Raw genomic sequence first — 14,507 nt, 5'->3', positions numbered from 1 at the left:
CTGTGATGATGCTGATGACACATCTAATAGATATGGAGCCCCAAAGTGTTCAATATTGGATAAATCAGAATATAATCATGAAATAAATAAATTTGGAATAATATTAATATGATCATTGTTATTATTGACAATAACAGGTTAAAATGGGGTTGTTAGCTTATTACTCAGCATCAAAGTAAAGAGACAGTGTCTATGTTATGAATACTTCAGCACACGGCCTTCTTTAGCGAACAGCATCGTCTGACAATTAGTCCAATCATTCTGGTTCAGAACCAGGCTAACATCTTGCACATGTAGTATACATACTGTTATTACTTGATGTGGTAATTGCATTTTAATTCTCATTTTGAAAAGAGAGGAGTGTTAGGATTTTAATAATATAATTAGACACTATAGCCCTAAAAGGATCGATTTTACACGCACCATGTTTGTACCTTAACAGAAAGAATTAATGTTTTGTTATTTGTTAAGACTGTAATCCGTGGCATACAATAACACTGTACTTAAACTTGTTCTCATACATAAACCTTTATATATATTACAGTATTCCTTTAGCTTTATTCAACATCACACATACATAAATGCACTGTGCTCATTAAGACACTGTGACCTATGCCTTAGAAAGAAATCAAGCAGCTGCCCCAGCTTCTGAAGGCCAGATAGGAAAGGCGTTGTCTTGTCTGATAAATACGCATGCTTACACACACAGAACATACAGACGATAAAACAGAAACACAATGTTTCACACTCCAATGAACAAAAACACTGTGTCTGCAAAACTACTGAAGACTCACAAAGCTTCAGCCGGATAAAGGCTTTTTCTTAATACACAAAACTTAACACTGTCAGAATGTGACAGCGACATTTGCTGCCATTCTGCAGCTGTGAAGACCTGCCTGACCGGCAACAGCTCCTATACTATGAGTATGATGTGCAGCAGTACCACACTGTCGAGGACAACACAAAGACGTGTGTGATGAGGTAGATCTGCAAGATGGCGCCGCGGACGGCTGCCTCGGTGTGTTGGTGCGCGATGTTTTGTCTTGTTTTGTTAGTTAATTCAGTGTTTTGCCTAAGAACCGGGAGCTCTTTCACCAGAGAAATGCTCATGAACATCAGGGTCATAACTCCTGAGAATTTATTTCCGACTTTCATTGCCTCATCTGTCGAAATTTTGGATATTCTGGTCAAAGGTGCCCTCACATTCGTACATACAGTGAAGCGACGGAGGAGAGGTAAATGTGCCGGTTCGCTTGTGCGTCTCCGCCGGCGGGGACTTCGCACACCGCTACCAGGTATATTCCTTCCTCCAACGTATGCTCACTGTGCAACAAGCTGGACGAACTCCAGCTACTAGTTGGTAAGAACAGAGACTTCTCCTCATCTTCCGTCCTGTGCTTCATGGAGACGTGGCTGTGTGGTTCGATACCGGACTCTGCGCTGCAGTTGGCTGGCTTCAACTTTTCAGAGCGGACCGCCACAGGAACTCTCCGGCAAGACGAAAGGTGGAGGAATCTGCTTCTATACTAAATCCGGCTGGTGCAATGATGTGACAGTGATTCAACAGCACTGTTCTCCTGATCTGGAATATTTTTTTATCAAATGCAAACCCTTCTACTCCCCCCGTGAGTTCGTTTCATTCATTCTGGTCGGTGTTTACATTCCACCGCAGGCTAACGTGCAAGAGGCACAACGCATGCTCGCCGACCAGATCCTGTGTGTGGAACGGACTAACCCGGACTCCTTAGTTATTGTGCTCGGCGACTTTAACAAAGGAAATCTCACCCGCGAACTCCCCAAATACAAACAATTTATTAAATGCCCGACCAGAGAGGAGAACATTCTGGATCACTGTTACACCACAGTGCCTATCACGCCGTCCCCCGGGCTGCACTGGGACTCTCGGACCACGTCATGGTCCATTTGATCCCTGCATACAGGCAGAAACTAAAACTCTGCAAACCTGTTGTGAGGACTTCAAAGCAGTGGACCAGTGAAGCTGTGGAGGATCTTCAGGCGTGCTTGGACTGTACAGATTGGGAGGTGTTCAGGACTGCTACAAACAGTCTGGACGAGTACACAGAGGCTGTGACTTCTGTGAGGACAGCTGTGTTCCATCACGCACCAGGGTGTGTTACAACAATGACAAACCCTGGTTCACAGCCAAACTCAAAAAGTTAAGGTTGGAGAAGGAAGAGGCGTTCAGGAGTGGGGACAGAGATAGTTTATAGAGTCGAAATACAGGTTTAGCAAGGAGGTGAGAGAAGCTAAACGTCTGTACTCTGAGAAACACCAGTTCTCAGCCAATGACTCTGCCTCTGTCTGGAAAGGGCTTAGGCAGATTACAAATTGTAAGCCTAGAGCCCCCCACTCCACTAACGACCCACGCCTGGCCAACGACTTGAATGAGTTTTACTGTCGCTTTGAAAGACAATGGGACAGTCCTGACACCATCCCCTGTGACACCACCCTCCAGCCCATCAACTGCACCTCCCCCACCATAGCAAAGGCCTGCGCCTTTCCACAGCTGCCCACCTCAGAGCCCCCTCCCTCCTCCCCTACCACAGTGACGACTCTCTCCATCCTGGAGAGGGACGTCAACAGACTCTTCAGGAGACAGAACCCCCGCAAAGCAGCCGGGCCAGACTCTGTCTCTCCATCAATCCTGAAACACTGTGCTGATCAGCTGTCTCCGGTGTTCACAGCCATTTTTAACACCTCACTGGAGACATGCCACGTACCAGCCTGCTTCAAGACCTCCACCATCATCCCTGTCCCCAAAAAAACAAAGATCACTGGACTCAATGATTACAGACCCGTCGCCCTGACCTCTGTGGTGATGAAGGCTTTTGAGCGCCTTGTGCTGTTCCACCTCAAAGCCATCACTGACCCTCTCCTGGACCCCCTGCAGTTTGCCTACAGAGCCAACAGGTCTGTAGATGATGCAGTAAACATGGCCCTTCACTTCATCCTCCAGCACCTGGACTCCGCAGGAACCTACGCCAGGATCCTGTTTGTGGACTTCAGCTCTGCCTTCAACACCATCATTCCGGCTCTGCTACAGGACAAGCTCTCCCAGCTGAGTGTGCCTGACTCCACCTGCAGGTGGATCACAGACTTCCTGTCTGACAGGAGGCAGCACGTGAGGCTGGGGAAGCATGTCTCTGATTCCAGGACCATAAGCACCGGTTCCCCTCAAGGCTGTGTTCTTTCCCCTCTACTCTTCTCCCTGTATACCAACAGCTGCACCTCCAGTCACCAGTCCGTCAAACTCCTTAAGTTCGCGGACGACACCACCCTCATTGGGCTCATCTCTGGTGGGGATGAGTCCGCCTACAGGTGGGAGATTGACCATCTGGTGACCTGGTGTGGTCAGAACAACCTGGAGCTTGTCGTGTTCTTTTTTCCTTAGGTAGAGAAGGTAGAGTCGGTCTGGTTCAAAAAAGTATTTATTTAGAAGCAATGAACAGCTACTACATAGCTATGGGCACTCAACGTACAACCCCAAGCCGCCTAATACCGACGGGGAAGTCAAGAGTTGCCCCGAGCGGACGACAGGTGCAATATTTATAATAATAGGTAGAACTTCATTGGGAGGGGGAGTCACGTGGCTAGTGCACAGGCTGGTCCCAGCCTCAAGGCACTGGAATCCGCCAATGATGAGGAGCCGCTCCCAGTTTCGTCCCTCCTTTGACAGTAGCTGGGAAAATCTTCACATTCTGACAGTGTTTGGTTTGGTGTTTTAAAACAAGCCTTGAGTCGGCTGACAGCTTGTGAGTTTTCAGTATGGCATGCGCATTTTCTAGACAAAACAACGCCTTTCCTATCTGTCCTTCAGACCCTAGTGGCCGCTGCTTGAATTCTTTCCAAGGGTATGTCACAGTTTTTTAAGAAAACAGTGCATTCATCTATGTGTGATTTTTGAAATAAAGCTAATGGAGTTTATGCTGTAATATAGTAAGTTAGGTATGAGAACAAGTTAAAGTACAGTGTATTGTCTGCCACAGATGTACAGTCTTCTCAAACAGGCATTATCAAACAGGTGCAAGACTGAACTGCGATGTGACACACACACCCACACAACAATCAACTTCAAGATTAAAACCAGCCAGCAACGGCTACTATCAGTCACTATGTGAAGGCCGCACATTTTCCCACATTTTCAGCCCAAACTGCCCCCCCCACCCCCTGTCCAACATACTGCATTTGTTTAGAGTTCAGTTTCATTGCCATCTTCACAGACACATATTCAAAGAAAAACATAGATTTTAGTCTTAACAAGCTCAAAGCTCAACTGAAAACAGTGGAGATGGTTGAAGACTTTAGAAGGAACCCAGCCCCACCCACCCCCATCACCCTGAGAGAGCCTCCAGTCGACACTGCAGAGTCCTTCCGCTTCCTGGGCACCATCATCTCCCAGGACCTCAAGTGGGAGCTGAACATCAGCCCTCACCAAAAGAGCTCAACAGAGGATGTACTTCCTATGCAGCTGAAGAAGTTCAACCTGCCAAAGACAATGATGGTGCACTTCTACACCTGCATCATCGAGTCCATCCTCACCTCCTCCATCACCATCTGGTACACTGCTGCCACTGCCAATGACAAAGGCAGACTGCAGCGTATCATCCGTTCTGCTGAGAAGGTGATTGGCTGCAATCTGCCATCTCTACAGGACCTGTTTGCCTCTAGGACCCTGAGGCGTGCAGGTAAGATTGTGGCCGATCCTTCCCACCCGGGTCACAAACTCTTTGAGGTACTTCCCTCCGGCAGGAGGCTGCGGTCCATCAGGACCAAAACCTCACGCCACAAGACCAGCTTCTTCCCGGCTGCAGTTGGCCTTATCAACAAGGCCCGGGACCCCCACCTGACTTGGACTCTTATCCCGCCCCCATGCCTCAAGTCTGTGTTACATTAACACACATTACATTACATTGCACATTGCACATTCACATTGCACTCCTGTTTTGCATTTTGCATTTTGCATTTTACTTTTTACTTTTTACTTTACTTTTTATATCTTTTATATCTTTTTATTTTATATATTGTTTTTTTCTTATGTGTAGTACTTATTGTGTTTTTATGTTTTATGTTCATTGTATGCACCTATATACCAAGGCAAATTCCAGGTAGGTGTAAACCTACTTGGCAATAAATACATTCTGATTCTGATTCTGATTCTGATTCTGGAAGGAAAACGTGCACTATCAAAAGTCTCTGGATTTCTTCTGCCGGGTTGATCAGATGCAGATCTGCAGCATTTGTGCCCAGGGAAATCAGAGAGGACATGACATCATCTCGCAGAGGGTACAGCACAACAGGAGACAGGTGAAGATGCACAAATGTGCAAATAAGGCAACAAACATTTTTTTGATAGGAATGTGTTGCATAATGCGTATTAATACTATTCTATTGTAGACGTCTGGTCATGAGGAGTACCGGGATCCTAATCGAACTGATACAGGTCAGTAAACTTCAGACCAACACACAAGTGGTCTCTAATTACAGGCAAACTGATATATGAAATATATATTGTCTAGTGTTTCAGGTACATTAACATGAAAGTAGAAATAACAGTCAAAGTGCAATACAGAAATTCTTTACTTGATAAACAAATACTGCATCTAAAAAATAAGAAAACAGTAAAACTTAAACGTAATTTAACTCTGCTGTTGGAACCACTGAAGTTCAAAAACATTATCTAATGATCTTTGAAATTTGTGATATCTTTCTTTTATATAATATATTTCTGACTTTGCCGAAGGTAAGAATTTTGTCTGATATGGCTGAACAAAGGTAAAATCTATCAAATGTGAGTTGTGCAGTATTGTACACTGCTGATATTACATATGGATCCATCCTTTTCACTATTTATCCTTTATTCTCTAGCACCTAAAGACTTTGACTGAACTGCCAAACCAGTAATTACTTATGACTGTAGATTTACTGGAGATGGATTCGCTAAACAACTACTTACAAAACTGTTTCTAAAGGAATCTTGGTTCTCAAAATGAGAAACACATACTAGCACAATAAAACTATAATTCTAAGAAATGAACTGAATTCAAGTTTGGATGTAACCACACCGATTGTTTGGGAAATTGCTGACTTCATTGGCAGTGGAGCCAGAGATATAAGAGTTCGTATAATAAAGAAATGTGTTTCTTACTTTGACCATGTTTGGTCATTGGGTCTAAACTGACTGCTCAAGTGGCAGGAAGGATTTTTTCTGGTGTCTTATGTTTGCCAGTAGTGCCCCCTCCTGGTGAGTTCCTTACAGTGAATCCAATCTGTGGTCCTGAGCTGGGTTTCCCAAAAGGACTGGAGAGGCCTAAGAGCTTCCAGCTGAAGTGGAGCTCCTGTGCGAAGATGGAAGGTTGCTTGGTCATCAAAGATTTTCATAAAATTGAAATAAACAACCTTCAATGTGGACAACAGTATTTCTTCAGTGTGGCCACAGAGGATGAGTAGGGCAACATCAGGGACAAACCAGCCGGCTGCATTGCACATGTAGCTATGCGGTTAACAGCAAGCCTGCCCATGTTTGCTCACTTCGAGGACGATCGGCGAGTCTTTGAAGAGGACAGTTATGTGGATGACCTCTTAACCTTCCACAATGACCTGCAAAATTTGGAAAAACATCACAGCAGGAGTTGAGAAGATTTTGAGAGCTGGAGGATTCTTTCTCAAACCTTGGGTCCGGTCAGGGCAAATTGGGAGGCGAGGCACTGAAGCAGAAGTACTAGAAAAGGAAGTGAAACAAAGTAAAACCTTTATTCTTCCAAAATCAAATGAGAGATGAAGACAACAAAGCCCTGAGCATTAGGTACCAAGTGGAGGAAGACAAACTCTACATGATGACATCAATTAACTTTTCAAAAGGAAAAAGAAGATGAGAGGTGGCAAGGATCTTCTCAAACAGGAGGTGAGACCTGAGACACCTAACCCACTGACTAGGAGGGGACTCCTAAGCCAAGTAGCTGGACTGTATGACCCAGTTGGCTTAGTTACACCTGCCAAACAGAAAGGGGAAATCCTTGTTAAGAAAGCGCCAGGAAGGTGGAGGTGGTAAGCTGACCCACGAAACCTGGGATAAACCTCTCAGAAGGCCTCAGAGAAGAAGCCATTCAGCTTTTGAAGAGTATGTGCAGCTTGGACAGAATAGATTCCAAAGGATCCTCACACCAGCTGACTGGGAAAGTAAACCATGGGGAACACATTCTCAGACGGAAGTGACAAAACCTATGTAGCTGTGATGTATTTGAGGTGGGAGACAAGTCAAGGAATTGAAGTCCGATTTGTTGAATCAAAAGCCAAGCTTATACCACTGGATCAAAAGGGAGAAGCAGTCAAAGCTGAGATCTGTGGAGCTGTGGAGCTGTCTTTGCAGCCAGGATCAGGAAATATGTTGAAAAGCATGGAAGAATGGAGATCGAGAGATGGTTCCATCTAGTTGACAGTCAAACAGTTCTGGGGGCCATTCAAAGAGAAAGCTATGGTACTAGACCTTCTTCGCAAATAGAGTGGGCGAGATCCAGAAGGCTGACCAGTGCAAGACTGGTGGTGGATACCAGGAAATCTGAACATTGCTGACATCATTACAAGAGGCGGCACTCCTGAAGATCTAAAGGAGAATTCCACATGGCAGAATGGACCGTACTTCTTGAAGTGGCCGATAGAGGAGTGGCCTAAAAAGACTGCTGGAGAGTGTATTGGCAGAATTTGCATTTGTGTAATGTGTATGTAGAAGAAAGTATGAACAAATGTTTTCTGTGACTTAACTACGAAAGTTGCAGAAGGAAGTTTATGGCCCCCCACATGTGTCAGGGTTTTGTACTTGTCAATGTTTAGTTTCCTCCGTTTCCAAAGTGTTTTCTGTTTATTAGTACATCCCTGTGTTTCATGTTTTCACACTCCGGGTTCTGTTTCCTGTTTTATTTTGTAGTCTGGGTTCTTGTGTCTCATATCTAGTTTTACTTCCTGTCTGTGATTGTCTGCACCAGTCCTCATGTGTTACACCTGTGTCGAATTGCCCCTGCCTTCCCTGTGTGTCTGTATTTAAGCCTCGGTTTTTCCCTTTGTCCTTGTCGGATCGTCGTCGTATGTCTATTGTCGTATGTCGGTTGTGTTCTCTGGTCTGTCGTCTGTGATCTCCTGTCCTGGTATCCTGTCCTGATCTCCGGTGTTGTTCGTATCTAGTGTCTCCTGAGCCTCTGCACCTCTGCATCCCCCGTGTAAGCTTCCTGTGTTTTCTCCCTTTGTGCTCCCAGTTGTTTTGTCCGTTAAAGACTCGTTTTTGTATTAAAATTACACTTTTTAAGTTTAAACTCTGCGTCTGGGTCCAACTGCCTCAGCAACTCTGACAGAACGATCCGACCAAAGATATGGACCCAGCAGAGATGAATTTTTTTACGAAAAAATGTTGTATTATGATTTCTTGGTGGACAAGCTGTATTCAGCGGGCATCCGGTACCAAGCAGAGACTCGGGAAGAGATCTCTGTTTTTGAGGCATGGCTGAAGGACCAACCTTTGGTGAGCCATTTCATCCCACAGCTTGTGGCGATACGGCACAGACTAAGGGAGTTCCCCAACCCTCCAGCCCCATCCTCAAACCCGTACGCGGGAAGCCGCCTGGCTCTTGGAGGACCCCGCAGCCTCCAGAAAGTTTCCGCTGTGGGTGGCAGACGTCGGAGCAAAAACCACTCACCTCTACAGCCTGCTCTCAGCCACCAGCCTCCAGCCCCATCCTCAAACCCGTACGCGGGAAGCCGCCTGGCTCTTGGGGACCCCTCAGCCTAAAAAGAGAGGAACCCCTCTCCTCTGCAGCCTGCTCACAGGCACTAGCTACCTCCAGTCCTGACTGGGCCACAGCCACCTCCAGTCCTGGCTGGGTCGCAGTCTTCTCCTGTCCAGTGCCGGAGGGTCCCGGCAGACGCCACACCTGTTCCGGCGTCGGGGGTCCCAGCAACTCATCACTTCAACTCCGGTACTGTGCCTGAGGGTCCCGGCAGACACCGTTCCGGCGTCGGGGGTCCCGACACGGACCACTCCCATTCCTGTGCCGCGCCGGAAGGTCCCGGCTGACGCCACTCCTGTTCCGGTGTCGGGGGCCCCGACATTCATCATTTCAACCCCCGGTACTCATCACTCCAGTTCCGGCATCGGGGGTCCTCGCGGCGCCTACTCCAGTTCCTGTCCCGCGCCGGAGGGTCCTGGCAGACGCCATTCCTGTTCCGGCGTCGGGGGTCCTCGCAGCGCTTCTTCCAGTTCCTGTCCCGCCCCAGAGGGTCCCGGCAGACGCCACTCCTGTTCCGGCGCGGGGTCCTCGCAGCGCTTCTTCCAGTTCCTGTCCCGCGCCGAAGGGTCCCGGCAGACGCCACTCCTGTTCCGGCGTCGGGGGTCCCGGCAGCAACCACGCCAGTCCCAGTTCCTGTTCTGCGCCGGACGGTCCCGGCAGACGCCACTCCTGTTCCGGGCCGGGGTCCCGGCAGCAACCACGCCAGTCCCAGTTCCTGTTCTGCGCCGGACGGTCCCGGCAGACGCCTCCTGTTCCGGCGCCGGGGTCCCGCAGCAACCACGCCAGTCCCAGTTCCTGTTCTGCGCCGGGGTCCCAGCAGGCGCTACTCCAGTCCTTTTCCTCGCCGGAGGGTCCGGCAGACGCCACTCCAGTTCCGTGTCGGGAGTCCCGGCAGACGCCACTCCAGTTCCGGTGTCGGGAGTCCCGGCAGACGCCACACCTGTTCCGCGCCGGGGTCCCGGCAGCTGTGACTCTGGTTCCTGCCCCGCGTCCGGGGCTGAGGTCTACGCCCTTCTTGTTTTTGGACAGCTGCAAAGGCAGCTATCTCCGCCTGAGGCTCCGTGCTTCGCCTCTGACCGGCCTCCGGGCCGTCCCCTGAGCCCCTGTACTCTGTCCCTGAGCGGCCACGGTGCCGTCCCCCTGAGCCCCTGTGCTCCGTCCCTGACAGGCCTCCGGGCCGTCCGCCTGAGGCTCCGTGCTTCACCTCTGACTGCCTCCGGGTCGTCCACCTGAGCCCTTGTTCTCTGTTCCTGAGAGGCCACGGTGCCGTCCGCCGGAATCTTTGTTCTCGGTCCCTGATCGGCCACCACGCCGCCCGCCCGAGACTCTGTTCTCTGTTCCTGAGCGGCCACGGTGCCGTCCGCCCGAATCTTTGTTCTCTGTCCCGACCGGCCTCCCAGTCGCCCACCTAAGCTCTTGTACTCTGTCCCTGATCGCCACCGCGCTGCCCGCCCGAGACTCTGTACTCTGTTCCTGATCGGCCACAGTGCCGCCCTCCCGAGCCCCTGTACTCTGTCCCTGAGCGGCCACGGTGCCGCCCGCCCGAATCTCTGTTCTCTGCCCCTGACCGGCCTCCGCGCGCCCGCCCGAGCCCTGGTGCTCTGTCCAGGAATCCTCTCCGGATCCCCTCCTCCCTCCCGCCTAAGTGCTGCTTTGGGCCGTCTAGAATTCGGCCTTGAGGGGGTTCTGTCAGGTTTTGTACTTGTCAATGTTTAGTTTCCTCCGTTTCCAAAGTGTTTTCTGTTTATTAGTACATCCCTATGTTTCATGTTTTCACACTCGGGTTCTGTTTCCTGTTTTATTTTGTAGTCTGGGTTCTTGTCTCATATCTAGTTTTACTTCCTGTCTGTGATTGTCTGCACCAGTCATGTGTTACACCTGTGTCGAATTGCCCCTGCCTTCCCTGTGTGTCTGTATTTAAGCCTCGGTTCTTCCCTTTGTCCTTGTCGGATCGTCGTCGTATGTCGGTTGTGTTCTCTGGTCTGTCGTCTGTGATCTCCTGTCCTGGTATCCTGTCCTGATCTCCGGTGTTGTTCGTATCTAGTGTCTCCTGAGCCTCTGCACCTCTGCATCCCCCGTGTAAGCTTCCTGTGTTTTCTCCCTTTGTGCTCCCAGTTGTTTTGTCCGTTAAAGACTCGTTTTTGTATTAAAATTACACTTTTTAAGTTTAAACTCTCGCCTGTCCAACTGCCCCACACCGTGACATGTGTGACTGAGCAAATGGTCACAGCAGGGGTTACTTAGTGTGTCTGATATAGATGGGTGAGGGGATCTCTGCATTGTATACAGGACTGGGGTCTTTGATGTTTTAAATGAAGATAAGGGATCTCAGAGACAGATTGTGTCACACCAGGGGTCTGGGACAGAGATCTGAGACAGGAAGTCTGCCCACCCTGGTCAGACATCAAGAGGCTGAAGAATACCGCTTGCCCTCGCAGGGAGGGGCTTATGATGTATAAGAATCTGAGGAACTTGCTGCTCTGCGCCCATTCTATACACGTCACAATAGGTGGCTGTGTGGGGTGAGCCCACCTGCAGGTGTTAGAATTGAACTTTCCGAGAGACAATGTTATGTGTGTATTATTATACAATAGAAATTGCCACCACAAGAGGTTGCTGCTCATGCCAGGAGAGTGTAAACAAACTCCAGAGGAAGACGTTCACAGCTGTATTGACAAGAGCTCAAGCAAAAATGGGCCAGAAAAGGAAAACCTGCAGGCCCCGGAGGAGAGCCAAAAAGTGAAATTCAAGAGGAAAAACTGCATCAAACCCAACTTCTCTCTTCCAAGAAGGAAACCTGCTGGCTGGGTAATCAAAATCTTGTGGAAGTGAGGAAGTTCAGTAGCTTGTCCAAACTGGTCAAGGTCATCAGCTGGGTGTGGCGAGCTGCACATAAGTGGCTGGAGAAGAAGGGCCAGCCCAGAGGTCAGTCAAAGTGGGAGGCAATGTCACTCAAGGAAAAGACCAAGGGAGCTGTGCTGACTGTGGAAGAACGTGAGGATGCACTCAGGAAGGTGTAACTTTTCCAGACACGACTCTAAGCAGATTGGCAGTGTACAAAGATTAGGACTCTGGACTTATTGTTTGTGGAGGTAGGATTCAGATGTTTGATGACGACAAGACTGCAGTGCCAATTTTACCATATGAAGCATGGGTGTCTACATTGTTGGCACAAGAAGCCTCAACTCAAACCATGAGGGAGTGGCGGGACCCTTCTCGGAACGAGGAAAAGCCTGGAAACTACATGCCAAGAAAATGGTAGACAGCTGTGTGGTCTGCAGGAGAGGCAAGGCAGTGTCAACAAATCATGAGTGAACTTCCACCAGAGCGAACAGGCACAGCTGCACCATTTGAATTCATAACCATGGACCTTATGAAGTGAGGGATGAAGTAAAGAAAAGAGTCAGACGCAAAGTGTGGGGAATTGTGTTCTGTTGCATGGGCTCCAGAGCCATACACACTGATGTGATGAGTGACCAGTCATCTGAAGGATTTCTAAAATGTTGTGTTGACAGATGTGCAATGTATATATAAAATACATTTTACCTTTTTATTTCAATTATGTGAGATGACTAATTACTATCCCTTCATATAACCCTATTTGCATAAATGATATTTGTTTCTAAATACACAATATATTACCATGTATGTGCATTTGTCTACATAATCGAATTTGAGCTCAATGGTATAACTGATTAAATTAATTATATGTAAATATAATTATATTTTTATAAAGAGGAGAAACTCCCCGGAGACAGATAAAAGCCAAAGCAGCACAGACTACAATATTCTAACTTAACTCCAAATGCTATTTCCTAACTTTCCTTAGACTCTCCTTCCTCCTAAATGCTCACATTATTTTAACCCTACAGCTCTTGGTTGCACATTAACCCTGTTAAAGGTTTCTGTGAAAAGTGCACTCACGGGGCGAAAAACCTGATCTGATGTAAAACAGTGTCACTTCAAAGAAGTAAATTATTTGAAAACGAATCTCACTTGCATAGTTTTGCCCATATTCACAAAGCCCTGCAGTTTTTTTTGTTGCTGTTTACCAAATAACCTCTTTTTATTTTGCAGCTTGTATTTTGGTGTGAAAACAGTCATCTGTGTGTGGCTCTTCTTCAGATCTGAACTGACTGTGAGAAACACAAGTGCTGGGATGAGATAAGAGAACATTGTAAGGGATGAGCAGCTCTGTCAGGACTCCTCACTTCCTCTTACTCTGACTTAAGTTGACTTAAGTTGACTTGCTCAGTGGAAACTAAGACTTGTTGCTGTCAGCAGTAGTGGGAAAGTGTCATCCTCTGTCTTTTTGCACTGTAGTTAGTATTTTATCAAGATGATGATTAACACAGATAATGCACTATGATGTTAAACACATAACTTCTAATCTGTTAGTGTCCCTGCAGCTATGAGTTAGTTTGTAACTATAACAATTTATTTTTCTGTTCAGCTGAATGAGAGTGAAATGGAGGAGGTATCAGGGTCTTAAAAGCTTATATGTTACTGTGTATGTTGACCTGCATAGACCTACATACAACATTGTACTTACAGGGGACTGGAGAGTCAGAGGAGAGGCTGACGCCTGCAGCCCCTGCAGCCCCTGTTCCTGGTCCCTCGTCGGCGGAGAAACCGACGCTTGCAGGCCCTGTACCTGTTGCCAGGGCGCCCGGGCACGGAGGACTGAGACTTTAGAAAGGACGGAACTGTAAAGCTAGTTGCTTTAAGTTGAATTTTATTAATGTTGTTGAAGTGTGTTTGAGATAATAAAATGTTAAAACCCTGAATGATTTGTCTCTGGCTGCTGTGGTGAGAGCCCCGTGGCATGGTCAACTGCCACACTGGCGCCCAACGTGGGGCTCCACGCAGCCAGAGACGCGAACCGGCAGGCGGAGCTGGCGCTGGTACGGATGGTGGAGGACCTTGTGGCTGCGTACCGGGAGCAGAGAGCGGAGAACAGACGCAAGCCAGCGTCCCCTGCTCCTGTTTCCACGCCCCCTGCTCCAGTTCCTACCCCAAGGTCGGCGGAGAGGCCGACACCTGCAGCCCCTGTCCCGTGTCCCTCGTCGGCGGAGAGGCTGACGACTGGAGTCCCTGCAGCCCCTTTCCCGTGTCCCTCATCGGCGGAGAGGCCGACACCTGCAGCCCTGTCCCTCGTCGGCGGAGAGGCCGACACCTGCAGCCCCTGTCCCTGTCCCTCGTCGGCGGAGAGGCTGACGCCTGCAGGCCCTGCAGCCCCTGTTCCTGGTCCCTCGTCGGCGGAGGGGCCGACACCTGCAGCCCCTGCAGCCCCTGTCTCTGGTCCCTCGTCGGCGGAGAGACCGACGCTTGCAGGTCCTGTACCTGTTGCCAGGACGTCCGTGCGGCGTCGCCCACCTGCCCGGCCTCCGGAGAGATGCTGCTCAGGCTGACGCCCACATGCTAGACCTCCGGAGAGCCTCAGTGGGTGGGCTGGCTTTCTATCCTGGTCCGTGGGGAGTAGGTCAGGCCGGATGGCTCCCTGGCCTGAATTTGGTGATGGGGGTATGTGGAGGTGAGGGGGCTGGGAGAGCACCTCAGCTGCACCACAGAGGATCAATCAGAACAGGTGAGAGCTGTTAGCTGATTGGTCCTCTGACTTAAAATGCAGCACTTGAGCTGCCTCAGGGGAAACTCAGACAAAGGAACTCAGACACATGGAGGCACGGAGGACTGAGACTCTAGAAGGTTACT

General features: G+C 48.9%; 1 pseudogene; it reads left to right on the top strand.

The window, feature by feature from the left end:
- The first annotated feature begins 1,239 nt into the window (after window positions 1-1,239).
- Window positions 1,240-14,507, top strand: part of LOC118117163 — a 56,513-nt pseudogene continuing 43,245 nt past the window's right edge.

Source organism: Hippoglossus stenolepis, chromosome 2, assembly GCF_022539355.2.
Source record: "Hippoglossus stenolepis isolate QCI-W04-F060 chromosome 2, HSTE1.2, whole genome shotgun sequence".
Taxonomy (NCBI): Eukaryota; Metazoa; Chordata; class Actinopteri; order Pleuronectiformes; family Pleuronectidae; genus Hippoglossus; species Hippoglossus stenolepis.
This window is presented reverse-complemented; position numbering and strand designations above follow the sequence as displayed.